The sequence below is a fragment of the Somniosus microcephalus genome, chromosome 10 (genome assembly GCF_052327205.1).
Source record: "Somniosus microcephalus isolate GS21.2 chromosome 10, FLI_Smic_1.0, whole genome shotgun sequence".
In the NCBI taxonomy this organism is placed as follows: Eukaryota; Metazoa; Chordata; class Chondrichthyes; order Squaliformes; family Somniosidae; genus Somniosus; species Somniosus microcephalus.
This window is the reverse complement of record NC_140996.1, coordinates 51634228-51647208: the sequence shown is the minus strand read 5'-3', so window position 1 is coordinate 51647208 and position 12981 is coordinate 51634228.

Below are 12981 nucleotides of genomic sequence, written 5' to 3'. Positions count from 1 at the left end.
AGACGTATGTTGATAAATTTGTAAGGCTGAAAAAGAACCAAGACTGCTTGCAGGCCTTAAATCCAGCTGCATAGATGATGTCATCAGAGGCGAGGTTCAGTATCAAAAGACTCATTGGGCCAGGGGTTCCCACACGCTCGAAATCAGGTGCCCAATTAGGGCAAAATCGCACTTTTGTCCCACTTCACATCGGATTCGGGGTCCTGACACGAAAACCACCTGCCACGCCCCCAGCCCGCCCCCAATGACAAAATCCAGCCCATAGTCTCAGAATAATGGGTCCGCCATTTAGGACTGAGATGAGGAGAAGTTTCTTCACTCAGTGGGTGGTGCATTTTTGGAATTCTCTACCCCAGAGGGCTGTGGAGGCTCAGCCATTGAGTATATTCGAGACAGAGATCGATAGATTTCTGGATATTAAGAGAATCAAGGGATATGGGGATAGTGCAGGAAAGTGGAGTTGAGGTAGAAGATCTTATTGAATGGTGGAGCAGGCTCGAGGGGCTGAATGGCCTGCTCCTGCTCCTATTTCTTATGTTCTTATGTACCCACTAAAGATGCAAGACTAATATTTAGTTGTGGAGTCAGAATATATGAGAAGTCCGGGAACTGAACAATTAAGATCAGGTGGCTTGGATCACTATGGTAAACACATGCAGCATTCTTGGAAACTTACCTTCTACTTCTTTCATATGGTAGTAGCAAAGCAAATCAAATGTCAATATCTAAGTCAGATATCCAGGCCAGAGCTTCCTGTGTAACAGCGTGGACATCTTGTAGGTTGCCTGCAAATTTCCTCTGAGGGCAGTGCTCCGAAGAAGTTTACCAATGCAAGCATTGAAACAGCATATTCTAGCATTAAACTTACTGAGAAATAGCCCAGAAAATACTGGATGCAGTTTGGGTGAGATATGTGAAAAATGTTTATAGAAAAGTTTACAGGGATATGAATAGACCAGACACAATCTGGGGGAATATTGTGGGTGAATTTCATATGGGGGTTCTCATTCTCATCAGCCATAATTTTGGTGGAAGAGCCACGGAAACCTTGGAAAAACAGCATTTATGGGCATAGTGTTTCCGCTTTGGGTACAATCGGCAAGAAGTGTTTGTTTTGTCTCATATTTGCATATTGGTGAACGTAAAATCTCCCCCAAGAACCAGCGTAATCGGGCTGCATCTAAATGCTATTTTTGTAGTAACCTGGGAGGTTAGGAGTAACCTGATCCACCAGGTGGTGCTGTGGCAATTGCTCTCCTGATAAGTCTGATCTGTACTGTGGTACTCTTTGTTTTTGCTGCCTCATGGCAGAAGCTTTTATGTGCAAGTGTTGATTAAACCATGTTACGGAGTTAACCGGTGTCCGTCTCCATCTATGGCCACCTCAAGATACCACATATGGCGACGAGAATAAAGGACGGAAAAGTTTTGGTGGATCAGTCATAGTTAGGGAGCATTCGGAAGAGGTGCTCGGGTTGGTTAGCAAACTAGTTGGAAAAGCACGAGGCTAGGCCGCGGGAGTCAAAACGGAGTTTGATTTTTTGGCTGAAGTGACCGGACTCCAAGGATGGCAGGAATGGTAGGCTCCGTGGCACCTTTTGACAGCAAGTCGCAGTCTTGGGAGGAGTATATTGAAATACTGAGCCATTTCTTTATGGCAAACGAGGTGGACAGTGCTGAAAAGAAAAGGGCCATTTTACTGAGTTGTGTGGGAGCGCAAGCCTATACACGGATGAGGAATCTGCTGAGCCCGGAGCGGCCAGGAGAAAATCTTTTGACGAGTTGGTGAGTCTACTAAAGAATCATTTCAATCCGAAACCTAGTGAAATAGTACAGAGATGGAAATTCAATTCAAGGATTAGGAGGCCGGAAGAAAGCGTTACTGAGTATGTGGAGGAGCTTTGGAAGCTCGCACAGGACCGTAATTTTGGAAATGCGCTCACAGTCATGTTAAGGGACAGACTAGTATGCGGAGTTAACGACGACGGTATACAGCAAAGGTTGCTGTCAGAAGAAGGATTAACATTTGAGACAGCACTTAAAAAAGCAGAAGCCATGGAGATGGCTAACAAGGACATTAAGGACTTAACTCAGGAGAGCAATTGCCACAGCACCACCTGGTGGATCAGGTTACTCATAACCTCCCAGGTTACTACACTCCTCCCCCCTTAAGATTGCTGTATGCAATTCTTAAACAATAACCCTTACCAGGTACTACGTTTTAAATAACCAGTATGCTCTAACCATGGTTAACCCCTGACTAATTTAACATGTGTGTATAAGTCTTTCTGGTTTGTTTGTTTTGTCTCAACCTTGCTTTTGAGATCTGGGTGTATCAGGTCTAACGTGCACCGCAACTTTCTCCCCATCATCAACTCAGCCGGAGAAAGCCCCGTGGTAGCTTGGGGTGTTATACGATAACTAAACAAGGCTCTATTGAGCTTGGTCTCCAGGGTGTCACCTGAGCCCTTCCTCATGAGCTCCTTAAAAGTCTGCACGGCTCGCTCGGCTAACCCATTTGAGGCTGGGTGATATGGAGCCGAGGTGACATGTGTGATTCCATTCCTTACCATGAATTCTTTGCTCCCTTCACTAACAAAACACTGTGCATTGTCGGATTCAATCATTTCTGGAATACCATGCGTGCTGAAGCTGTTCCTGAGACAATTCAGTGTGGCATCAGTCGTTGCAGAGCTCACTGGATAAACGTCGATCCACTTTGAGTGAGCGTCAACCAGCACCAAAAACATTTTGCCCATAAAAGGTCCCGCATAGTCTATGTGAATTCTCCTCCAGGGTTTGCTGGGCCACTCCCAGGGATGGAGTGGTGCCCCGGCAGGTGCTTTCCTCTGTTCCTGACATATAGTGCATGACTTTACCTTTGACTCAATTTCAGCATCCAAGTTAGGCCACCACAGGTAGCTCCTAGCCAGCCCTTTCATTCTAGCCATTCCTGGGTGCGATTGATGCAACTGTTCCATCAAAGTAGAGCGTCCCCGCTCTGGGACTATGATGCATGCTCCCCATAGCACACATCCATCTTGGACACTGAGCTCGTGCTGTCTCTGTCTGTACGGTGCAAACTCCGGTCCCTCACGGTGATCTGGCCAGCCTTTCAACACGTACTCACGGACCCTTGACAGAACGGGGTCCTTGGCTGTCCAGCCCTGGATTTGCGCTGAAGTCATCAGGGGGCTGATCTCCTGATCCAGCATCAGGACGTGCTCCTCAGGGGAAGTACTGCGAGGAGATTTTGAGAGGGGCAGGCGGCTGAGAGCATCTGCGTTCCCATTTTCCTTGCCGGCTCTGTACGTGATCACATATTCATAGGCTCTTAGTATTACTGCCCATCTCATTATTCTCTGTGATGCCATTTGAGGCACCACTTTCATCTCATTCAGTAAGCTAATAAGAGGCTTGTGGTCAGTACTGATTACAAACTTCCTCCCATATATGTACTTATGGAATTTCTTTACTCCAAATATAATGGCCAACCCCTCTTTATCAAGCTGTGAATAGTTCTTTTCCGCAGCTGTGAGCGTGCGTGAAACAAACCCGATGGGCCTTTCTGCTCCATCTGGCATGCGGTGGGCCAACACTACCCCCACTCCATAGGGTGATGCGTCGCAGGACATTATCAGCTCCTTCTTCTCGTCGTAATGCACCAACACCCTGCTGGACTGAAGTAGCTCCTTTGACTGCTGAAAAGCTTTCGCTTGCTCTGGCCCCCAACGCCATGGCTCCTCCTTTCTCAGCAGTTTGTGCAGGGGTGCCAGCAGCATCGATAAGTTTGGAAGAAACCTGTTATAATAATTCAGGAGCCCTAGATAGGCTTTCAGTTCAGTCACTGAGGTGGGTGCAGGTGCATCCTGCACTGCCCGCACTTTCCCTGGTAATGGATGGAGGCCTGTGGCATCCACCCGATGTCCCAGGAATGTAACTTCCTTCTCCATGAAACTACACTTATTCCATTTCAGGTGTAGCCCCGCCTCTTCCTGCCGCTGTAGCACTTTGTCCAGTGTTTTTAAGTGATCCTGATCGTCACTTCCTGTTAGCAGAATATCATCTAAGTACACGGCCACCTTTGGAATGCCCTGCAGAATGCCCTCCATAGTCCGTTGGAATATTGCTGGGCTAGAACTGACACCAAATGGTAACCTGGCATACGTGAGCAGCCCCTTGTGCGTGTTCACCGTGACAAACTTTTTTGATTCTTCATCTAGCAATATCTGCTGATATGCATGACTCATGTCCAGTTTGCTGAATCTTTCTCCCCCAGCGAGCGATGTTAACATGTCCTCCATTCTCGGAATGGGGTACTGTTCCAGTGATGATACTCTGTTCACTGTTAACTTATAGTCACCACACACCCTTACGTTACCGTCGGGCTTCAATACCGGGACTATTGGTGCCGCCCAGTCTGAAAATTTCACTGGTTCTATTACTTTGTCCCTTAGCAGGCGATCTAGTTCCGCCTCAACCTTGGTTTTCATTGCAAAAGGTACCGACCTTGGTTTAAAGAAATGAGGCGTGGCATCACTGGCTGCATGAATCTTGGCTGTGGCTCCCCTTAAGGTGCCCAGTTCGTCCTTGAACACTAACTCATGCTCCATCAGCACTTCTTGCAGTGCCTCTGTACTGTCCTCCATTTTATTCATTGCCTGCCAGTACACACTCAACTCACTGATCCACCCTTGCCCTAACAGGTTTGGCCCTGACCCTGCTACCACTACCACCGTAAGCTCTTTGGTGACTCCTTTGTGTTCCACTTGTACTTCAGCTGCCCCCAAAATGTCCACCTTCTGTCCTGTGTAGGTTTTGAGACTAATGGGGCATGTACCTAGCTCTGGTACTTTTGCTTCCCCCCATAGCTTGGCGTACTCAGTCTGCGACATTATGGTTACACTACATCCGGTGTCAATCTCAAACTTTACTTGACCTCCGTTCACTATCAAATACTGAGTGAGAGGGGGTACGTTGGGCCTTGAACTGTCTATACTGTATACAGTGAAAACCTCCTCACTAGGCTCACTAGACTCTTCCTCCTCTTGTATGTAATTTGCCCGCTTTGTGTACTTCTCCCTCCCCCCTTTTGCATGCTTTGCCCCTTTAGCACTGCTTCTCTCACTCACTGCCCTTTTACAGACTTTCTTTAAGTGCCCTATTTTTCCACAATTGTGGCACTTTGCCTTTGCAAACCTGCAGTCCTTTGCATAATGGCTCGTCCCGCCACATCGGCAGCAATCCCCAACCCCGACTGGTGGACTTTTCGCGCCAGCTTCCATCTTGAAAACAGCTATGGCCACCTCAAGATACCACAATTTTTTTTAAGTTTTGCATTCAGAAATAGTCCTTGATATATTTAAGAGTGGTAACCTGGTGCAGTTTTATTAATGGGTTTATCACCAAATAAAATAATTTTTACTCAGAGTGTCTAGTCCACCACCTGTGAGTAACCCGCTTTTAAATAACTGAAAATGACTTTATAAAACTATACAACAACAACAATTTGTATTTATATAGCACCTTTAATGTGGCAAACCGTCCCAAGGTACTTAAGCAAGTTATTAAGCAAAATTTGACACCGAGCCACAGAAGGAGATATCAGGACAGATGACCAAAAGCTTGGTCAAAGAGGTAGGTTTTAAGCAGCGTCATAAAGGTGAAGAGAGAGGTAGAGAGGCAGAGAGGTTTATGGGGGGAATTCCAGAGCTAAGGGCCAAGGCAGCTGCAAGCACGGCTGGCAATGCTGGAGCAATTAAAATCGGGGATGTGCAAGATGCCAGAATTGGAGGAGCGCAGAGATCTCGAAGGCTTGTATGGCTGGAGAAGCTTACAGAAATAGGGAAGGGTGAAGCCATGGAGGGATTTGAAAATGAGGATGAGAATTTTAAAATTGAGGTGTTGCCAGACCAGGAGTCAGTATAGGTCAGCAAACACAGGAGTGATGATGTGTGAACGGGACTTGGTGCGCGTTAAGATACGGGCAGCAGAGTTCTGGATGAGCACAAGTTTCTGTAGGCTGGACGATTGGAAGCTGGCCTGGAGATCATTGGAATAGACAAGATTAGAGATAACAAGGAATGAGGGTTTCTGCAGTAGATGAGCTGAGACAGGGTTGGATTTGGGCAATGTTACGGATGTGGAAGCAGGCAGCCTTGGTGACGGAGCGGAAGTTATACAAAACCATTTACTAGTTACAGTGGTGTACAGCAGTCAGTTTCTTAGAAAATTAAAACATTTTTTAAAAGCTTTTAAAATGAGCCTCTTATTGTCCTTGTGCCTAATAGAAACACTTAATTTTAAGATCCTGCTCGGAGGCCCGCAAACGGGCACAATTAGCTAAAATTTAAATGGTGATTAATTCGATCTGGGGGCGTAGCCAGTTTTGTGGGCGGGACCTGCTTCTAGCCTGATGTTTTTAAAATAGCACAAAAGATTACGGAAACTCAATTTGCACTGAACATAATTTGCGCTAAAACTTCTGCGATCTTTTGTGCTGGTTTGGCAGATTTTGGGCAAATTGCACCTAAAATACCAGCGCAACCGAAAGGAAATTGCTGCTTTTCTGTAGTTTCCATGTCTCTTTCACAAAGTTAAGGTGGATGAACAGAAGAACCTCTGCAGAAAGTCACTCCTATTGTGTTTTGGGGAAGCTGGGTAGCCTTACACTGCAGATGTTCCAGATGTTCCAAAATGTGAGCATTTTCTGCACACCTCCTTCCTTGCTTTCTTCGTGATGCTCTTACAATGATTCCCTCTCATTACTAATTCACTGATCAGTAGTTCCTGACTTTTGTTATCAAAATCGCTGATACTTTTGAACACCTAAAAAGAGGTAAAATCAGTGAGATCAAGAACCACAATAAAATTAAGTGAATCCTAGCAGCAATAGACCTTCATCATAAATCAAACTTCGAACACCCTGATCCAGACCTCCTGCACCTCTTACTATTTGCTCCAATACCACTCCAAGCCCCTCTCCAGTCTCTTTCCCTTGTCTCCAACCACTTTCCCATACTCTTGACAACCACTGTTTCCCATCCATTGCCTTCATGCTTGTGTCAACTTGTATCAACCATGGTTCAATTGGTAGCATGCTTGCCTCTGAGTCAGAAGGTTGTGGGAAAAATCTACTTGCCCTAGTCCTCACCAGTCAACCTGCCACAGGTGCATCTGTCCATGACAGTATTGGTAGCAGTGACCACCGCACAGTCCTTGTGGAGACAAAGGGGGGACCCCGCTGTCAACCCGTCGCCACGTGCCTTTCCCAAATGTCGGGTCTGGCAATGCTGAGCAGCCCGACACGCAGCGGCAAGGGAGGCAATTCAGGTCATTATGACCTTGTTAACAGACCATTGAGGACTATTTTGAGCTCACCTTCAGAGTTTACCAGGTCGCCCACAGGCTCAATGCAGTTCAGGTCACGGCAGGTAAGAAGGTCGGGAGTTGTATGACCATGGAATCATCTCATTAATTGAAAGCTGCAAACGTGCTATAAAAACTCCCATGTCCCTGCTGTTCTCTTTCCAAGCTCAGAAGCTGTTGCTTATTGCATTTGGAAGATAGAATTAGCTTTATGCAGGTTGCAAGTGTTTGGAGTAAACTCTCTATCCAGTGTCACCTCATTGGAACAACCTCTCTCACCATTGACAGATCGCTTCTGTCATCACAAGTTCACTTGCCATCCATTCCATCAGCATTGGGTTCCCCTGAAACTATCTCACCTTGGTCCTCCGAGTCCCACCACAATCATCCCCAACACCAGCAGCACCAGGCACACCAGCAGCATTAACAACAACACCAACCTTCTCCGTAATCAACTGATGCAGCACAGGACACAGGGCATCAGCACTCGACCACATTGCTGCCCGGGATGCCAGAGTTGGCCTCACCATGGCCAGATTTACTTCACGTGACGCTGTACACCCTGGCTGCCACATGATGTGCCAGGTTGGCACCACCCCACACCAACACCATAAATCATCCTGACAATGTTCAAGCCATTCCTTTCACACTCATCACCATTCCAGGGGATACCGTTATATCTCACCATTCATTGCAACTCACGAAGCCACTTCCAAAGGTTCACACACAGATCTGTCCAAGAAGGCAAAGTATTGAAACTAAAGGTTTCAATGTTTGACACCACATTAACAGAAACTTTACATGAACATTGCATAAAACACCCAAGTGCCTACCCTTGTGTGTTGTTTGTTGGTATTATTGGACTAGGATAAGGGTGAGTGGGAGGGGTGACTAGTGAGATGGGGTTCTGATAATGTAGATAGAGAGGAATGGGTGGAGAAGCAAGGTAAGTTGGTGTGAGTAAGGATGTGCAGGAGTAGGGTAGGGAAGGCAGAGTGATGGGGATATGATGAGTGGCACAGCAGGATGAGGTTGAGTGTGGCTTTGCAGTAACAGTTTGTGATCTACTGAGATCATTGAAAGGTTTGCACTACTGCAGCCTGGTCCTCCTGGTAACATCCCTGCTTGTGTCTTCCTGTGAAATGTGCAACCAGGCTGCGATGGTCTCCTGGGGAGGTCTCCTCTGCCCATTGGAAGGGAAGAGAACATCCCTGCATGCTGTGACTCCCTCTATAAACACATGGAGGGAGTCATGGGAGAGCCTGGGTGCAGCCGTGCACCTCTGTGCCGTGCTTGTCAGTGTTCGCAGCACCTCAATGCTGTAGAACACTGACAGCACAACTGTCAAACTGAATTTGTACATGTTCGCTTTAAGGAAACTGGCTGATGATGCATCATCAAATGACGTCATTAGATCACTTCCTTCAATTGGCCGGCAAACACGCTGGGCAGGCTTAACAAGCCCAATCAGGGGAAAATCATGGAGCCAGCAGTGAGGCCGGGGCCCGCCACCGACATCGCCCACCACAGACCCTCCGAGGTTGCTAAAATCCAGCCCGAAGCCCCATCTTCACACTGAGGCATCCCTCCATAGTGCTGTGTGGCACTACCACCATACTTAAAAGGATAGATTCACAACAGATCTAGCAGCACAAAACTATGCATCCCTCACTCTACCATTACTATCAAGCCAGGGGACCAACCCTGGTTCAATGAAGAGTGTAGAAGAGCATGCCAGGAGCTGCACCAAGGCATTAGCCAATTCAATTCACTCCACATGATACCAAGAAATGGCTGAGCACGTTGGATACAGTTAAGGCCATGGGCCCTGACAAAGTCCCAGCTGTCATGCTGAAGAATTGTGCTCCAGATGGTTTAAAATTAGGTACCAACCTGGTGAAGCTACAACACAGGACTACATGCATACTAAACAGAGGAAGCAGCATGCTATAAACAGAGCTAAGCGATCCCACAACCAATGGATCAGATCAAAGCTCTCCAGTCCTGCCACATCCAGTCGTGATTGATGGTGGACAATTAAGCAACTAATGGGAGGAGGAGGCTCCATGAACATCCCCATCTTCAATGATGGCGGAGCCCAACATGTAAGTGCAAAAGACAAGGCTGAAGCATTTGCAACCATCTTCACCAGAAGTGCTGAGTGGATGATCCATCTCAGCCTCCTCCTGAGATCCCCACCATCACAGAAGCCAGTCTTCAGCCAATTCGATTCACTCCACGTGATATCAAGAAACAACTTAGCGCATTGGATATAGCAAAGGCTGTCGTGCAGAAGACTTGTGCTCCAGAACTAGCTGTGCCTCTAGCTAAGCTGTTCCAGTACAGCTACAACAGTGACGTCTACCCGACAAAGTGGAATATTGCCAGGTATGTCCTGTCCACAAAAAAAGAGAACAAATCCAATCTGGCTAATTACCGCCCCATCAGTCTACTCTCAATCATCTGCAAAGTGATGGAAGGTGTCATCGAAAGTGCTGTTAGGTGGCACTTACTCACCAATAACCTGTTCACCAATGCTCAGTTCAGGTTCTGCCAGGACCACTCAGCTCCAGACCTCATTGCAGCCTTGGTCCAAACATGGAAAAAAGAGCAGAATTCTAGAGGTGAGGTGAGAGTGACTGCGCTTGACATCAAGGAAGCATTTGACCAAGTGTGGTATTGTAAGAGTTTCGCAAAATTCCCCTGAAAACAAGAGAAACATTGGTCCACACGTGGATGAAGATTTATGTGTTTTTGAATTGCCTCTGGGTCAGATCAATGTTTTGAAGCATGCTCAGAGCCACGAAAGACTGCTGGACTGGACTACAACGGAGTCGAGGAAATTCGTGGAAGTATTCACACACATTGAGAAGGAACATCTTTTAAGGCTTGTGCTTTTGAGCCCGGTCAAACACAGAGGTTTACAGCTTGTAATGTGTTTGTGTGAAAGACCTGTCAATCAAACCAGGGAGGCCAGGAGTTGCCTACTTGACCCGAGGTCGATTATGGCTGGCTATGATTCAGCAGCCAATCACAGTCCCTTTTTTGTGTACTGGTCAGACAGAACGGCAGCAGAATGAAAGACCTGTCAATCAAACCAGGGAGGTCAGGAGTTGCCTACTTGACCCGAGGTCGATTATGGCTGGCTATGATTCAGCAGCCAATCACAGTCCCTTTTTTGTGTACTGGTCAGACAGAACGGCAGCAGAATGAAAGACCTGTAAATCAAGCCAGGGAGGTCAGGAGTTGCCCACTTGACCCAAGGCCGATTATGGCTAGCTATGTTTAAACAAGCAATTCAGCAACCAATCACAGTCCTTTTGTTTGTGTACTGGATCCCAGACAGAGCGGCAGCAGCAACAGGCATAAAAGATAGCTACTGAGAAGCTATCGGGTCTCTTTTTACTTCGCTGGATCACAGGTGAGCAGAGTGTTCTGACTCCTCAACAAGACAACCTAGCAAGGACTTTGGGGTGGTGATTTAAGGGAATTGCTAAGATTGTTTAAATAACATTGTAGCCATTGTATCCCTCGTTTTTGCCGTGTGTACCCCCTTGTTATATACTTTTGTTGCATTTACTATGTTCGTGTGGTATAGTTTATATTTGATTATGGTTCTTTAGTTTAATAAATTTTGACTTTGCTCATATCCAAACCAATTGTCCGCTTTAACATCATTAATTGTAAGTCCTCCAGTCAGAACTGAAAGGTGGGGTAGCGATTCGGAACCGCTGTTAAAATTGGTTTACAGTGTAGCAGGCAAAAAGGCTGCTGGCCAGGTATGTTACCATAAACCAGGTAATAGATGCCCCCCCTACAAATGGCGACCCAGATGGGACTGGAGGCAGTTCTTGATTTGATGAGTGATTTGGATCTGCAGCAAGCATCAGCTCTTCTCTTTCTTGCTTTCAGTCTGTGGGCAGTCCTGTGGAAGGTAGTGGCAGCGGGTAGGCTGACCTATCAGGGTATAGGTGGCTGGGTTAGGAAGGGTGAGAGGAGAGAGCAGGAGGAGGTTAAGGAGGCCAAGAGTCAGGAGTCCCAGTTTGAGAAATGCCAGGCGTGGGTAGAACGCCTCAAGAGAGAGGTGAATGAGGCCAGAGCTAGTGGTATGAGGGTGTGGGAAGAAAATGCACGCCTCACACTAGCCGTCACGAAATGCCAGGCATTTATAGAACGCCTTGTGCAGGGAATCGCTGAGGCCAGGGAAAATGAGATGAGACTGCGGGAAGAGAATGCCCGGTTTAGTGAAACAGATCATGGCCCCTGTAGGGCAGAGATAGAAAGCTTTAACATGGCTTTAAAAGCAGCAAGGGGAATGATTTGCCTGATCAGCCTGAAGGCAGGTCAGCCAGATTTTACTGGTAGCCCAAGTAGAACCATCCCACAGGCAGCACCCAGAACGGTGCTGGATAGGGAATTAGATAAACCTGGCACTCCATATCAGAAAGAGTGGTGCCAGGAGGGGAGCCTTACCTCCCAGAACAAGGTCACTTGTTACAAGTGCGGGGAGGAGGGCCACTGGCGCAGGGATTGTAAAAAGCCTGGGAGAGATACAGCCAGGAACCCCGCAGCCCCAACTCAGAAGGCAGAGACAGACACAATCGAGTCTGTCCTGGAGATGTTAAAATCTCTCATGAGGGCCAATCAGGGAAAGGGAGCAGCCATCAGTGGTGCTGCAGCCCCCTCGCCCACCTCTGCCTCCCCACAAGGACTGGAAAGAAAGTGGTTTAAAGTCAACCCCAAACAGGCAGCTGGGAGTGAGCCTGAGAATAAGAATCCTCAGCCCACAGCAGGCACAAGTTCACAGGCAAGTGCTATGGCTTGTGTGGGGGCAGGAGCCATCCCTGGGCAGAGTAAGCTATTTAAGCCAGGGAACAGGGAAGGCGAGTTCTGGGACCCCTGTAGAGCAGGTCCAGTAGCAGAAATCCTGGACAAGGGAGGCACACAGGGAATAGTTTTGGCCCCAGACCAAAGGAAGGTCCAAGTCCAAAATTCCCCATTTAAAGCCACTCGGGGAAGGGAACATGAGTTTGCCCACCAGTCAAGTTCAAGTTCACAGCCTGTAAAGACAGGTGCTGTGGCTTGTTTTCAGGGTAAAGTTGTTCAGCCCACAAATTGGGACACTTCCCTACCCCAGTGGGACCTAAATTTTGGCAAAAGTTCGAATTTGAAATGGTTAGGTGGCTTAGGAACAGAGAAACAGCAGCCTGGGATCAGAAATCTGCAGGCTGCTGCCACTCCATCCACTGAAACTGTTCGCGCAGGCGCGGTCGCGTGCCTGAGGGGAGAGTTTTGCCAAAAGGAGGTTTGCGCAGGCGCGGCCGCCTGTTTGAATACAGAGGCTTCACAGCCTCTGCCGCGGGACTCAGGGGAGGAGATTCATGCAGGCGCACTCGCCTGTTTAAAGGGACCAGCTTCCCAGCCAGCCTCTAGAATGGTTCCCCCTATGATGTGGGATCCTGGGGGGGCAGGGATAGCAATCCCTCTTGCAGGAGACATAGGGAGGGAGCTGACACCAGGTTTTGGATCAGGAGAGAGAGATTTGTAACAGCAGGCTTCCAGATATATTATACAGTGCGGGCTATTTGGACATGGGGGAGAAGGTTCCCAGCC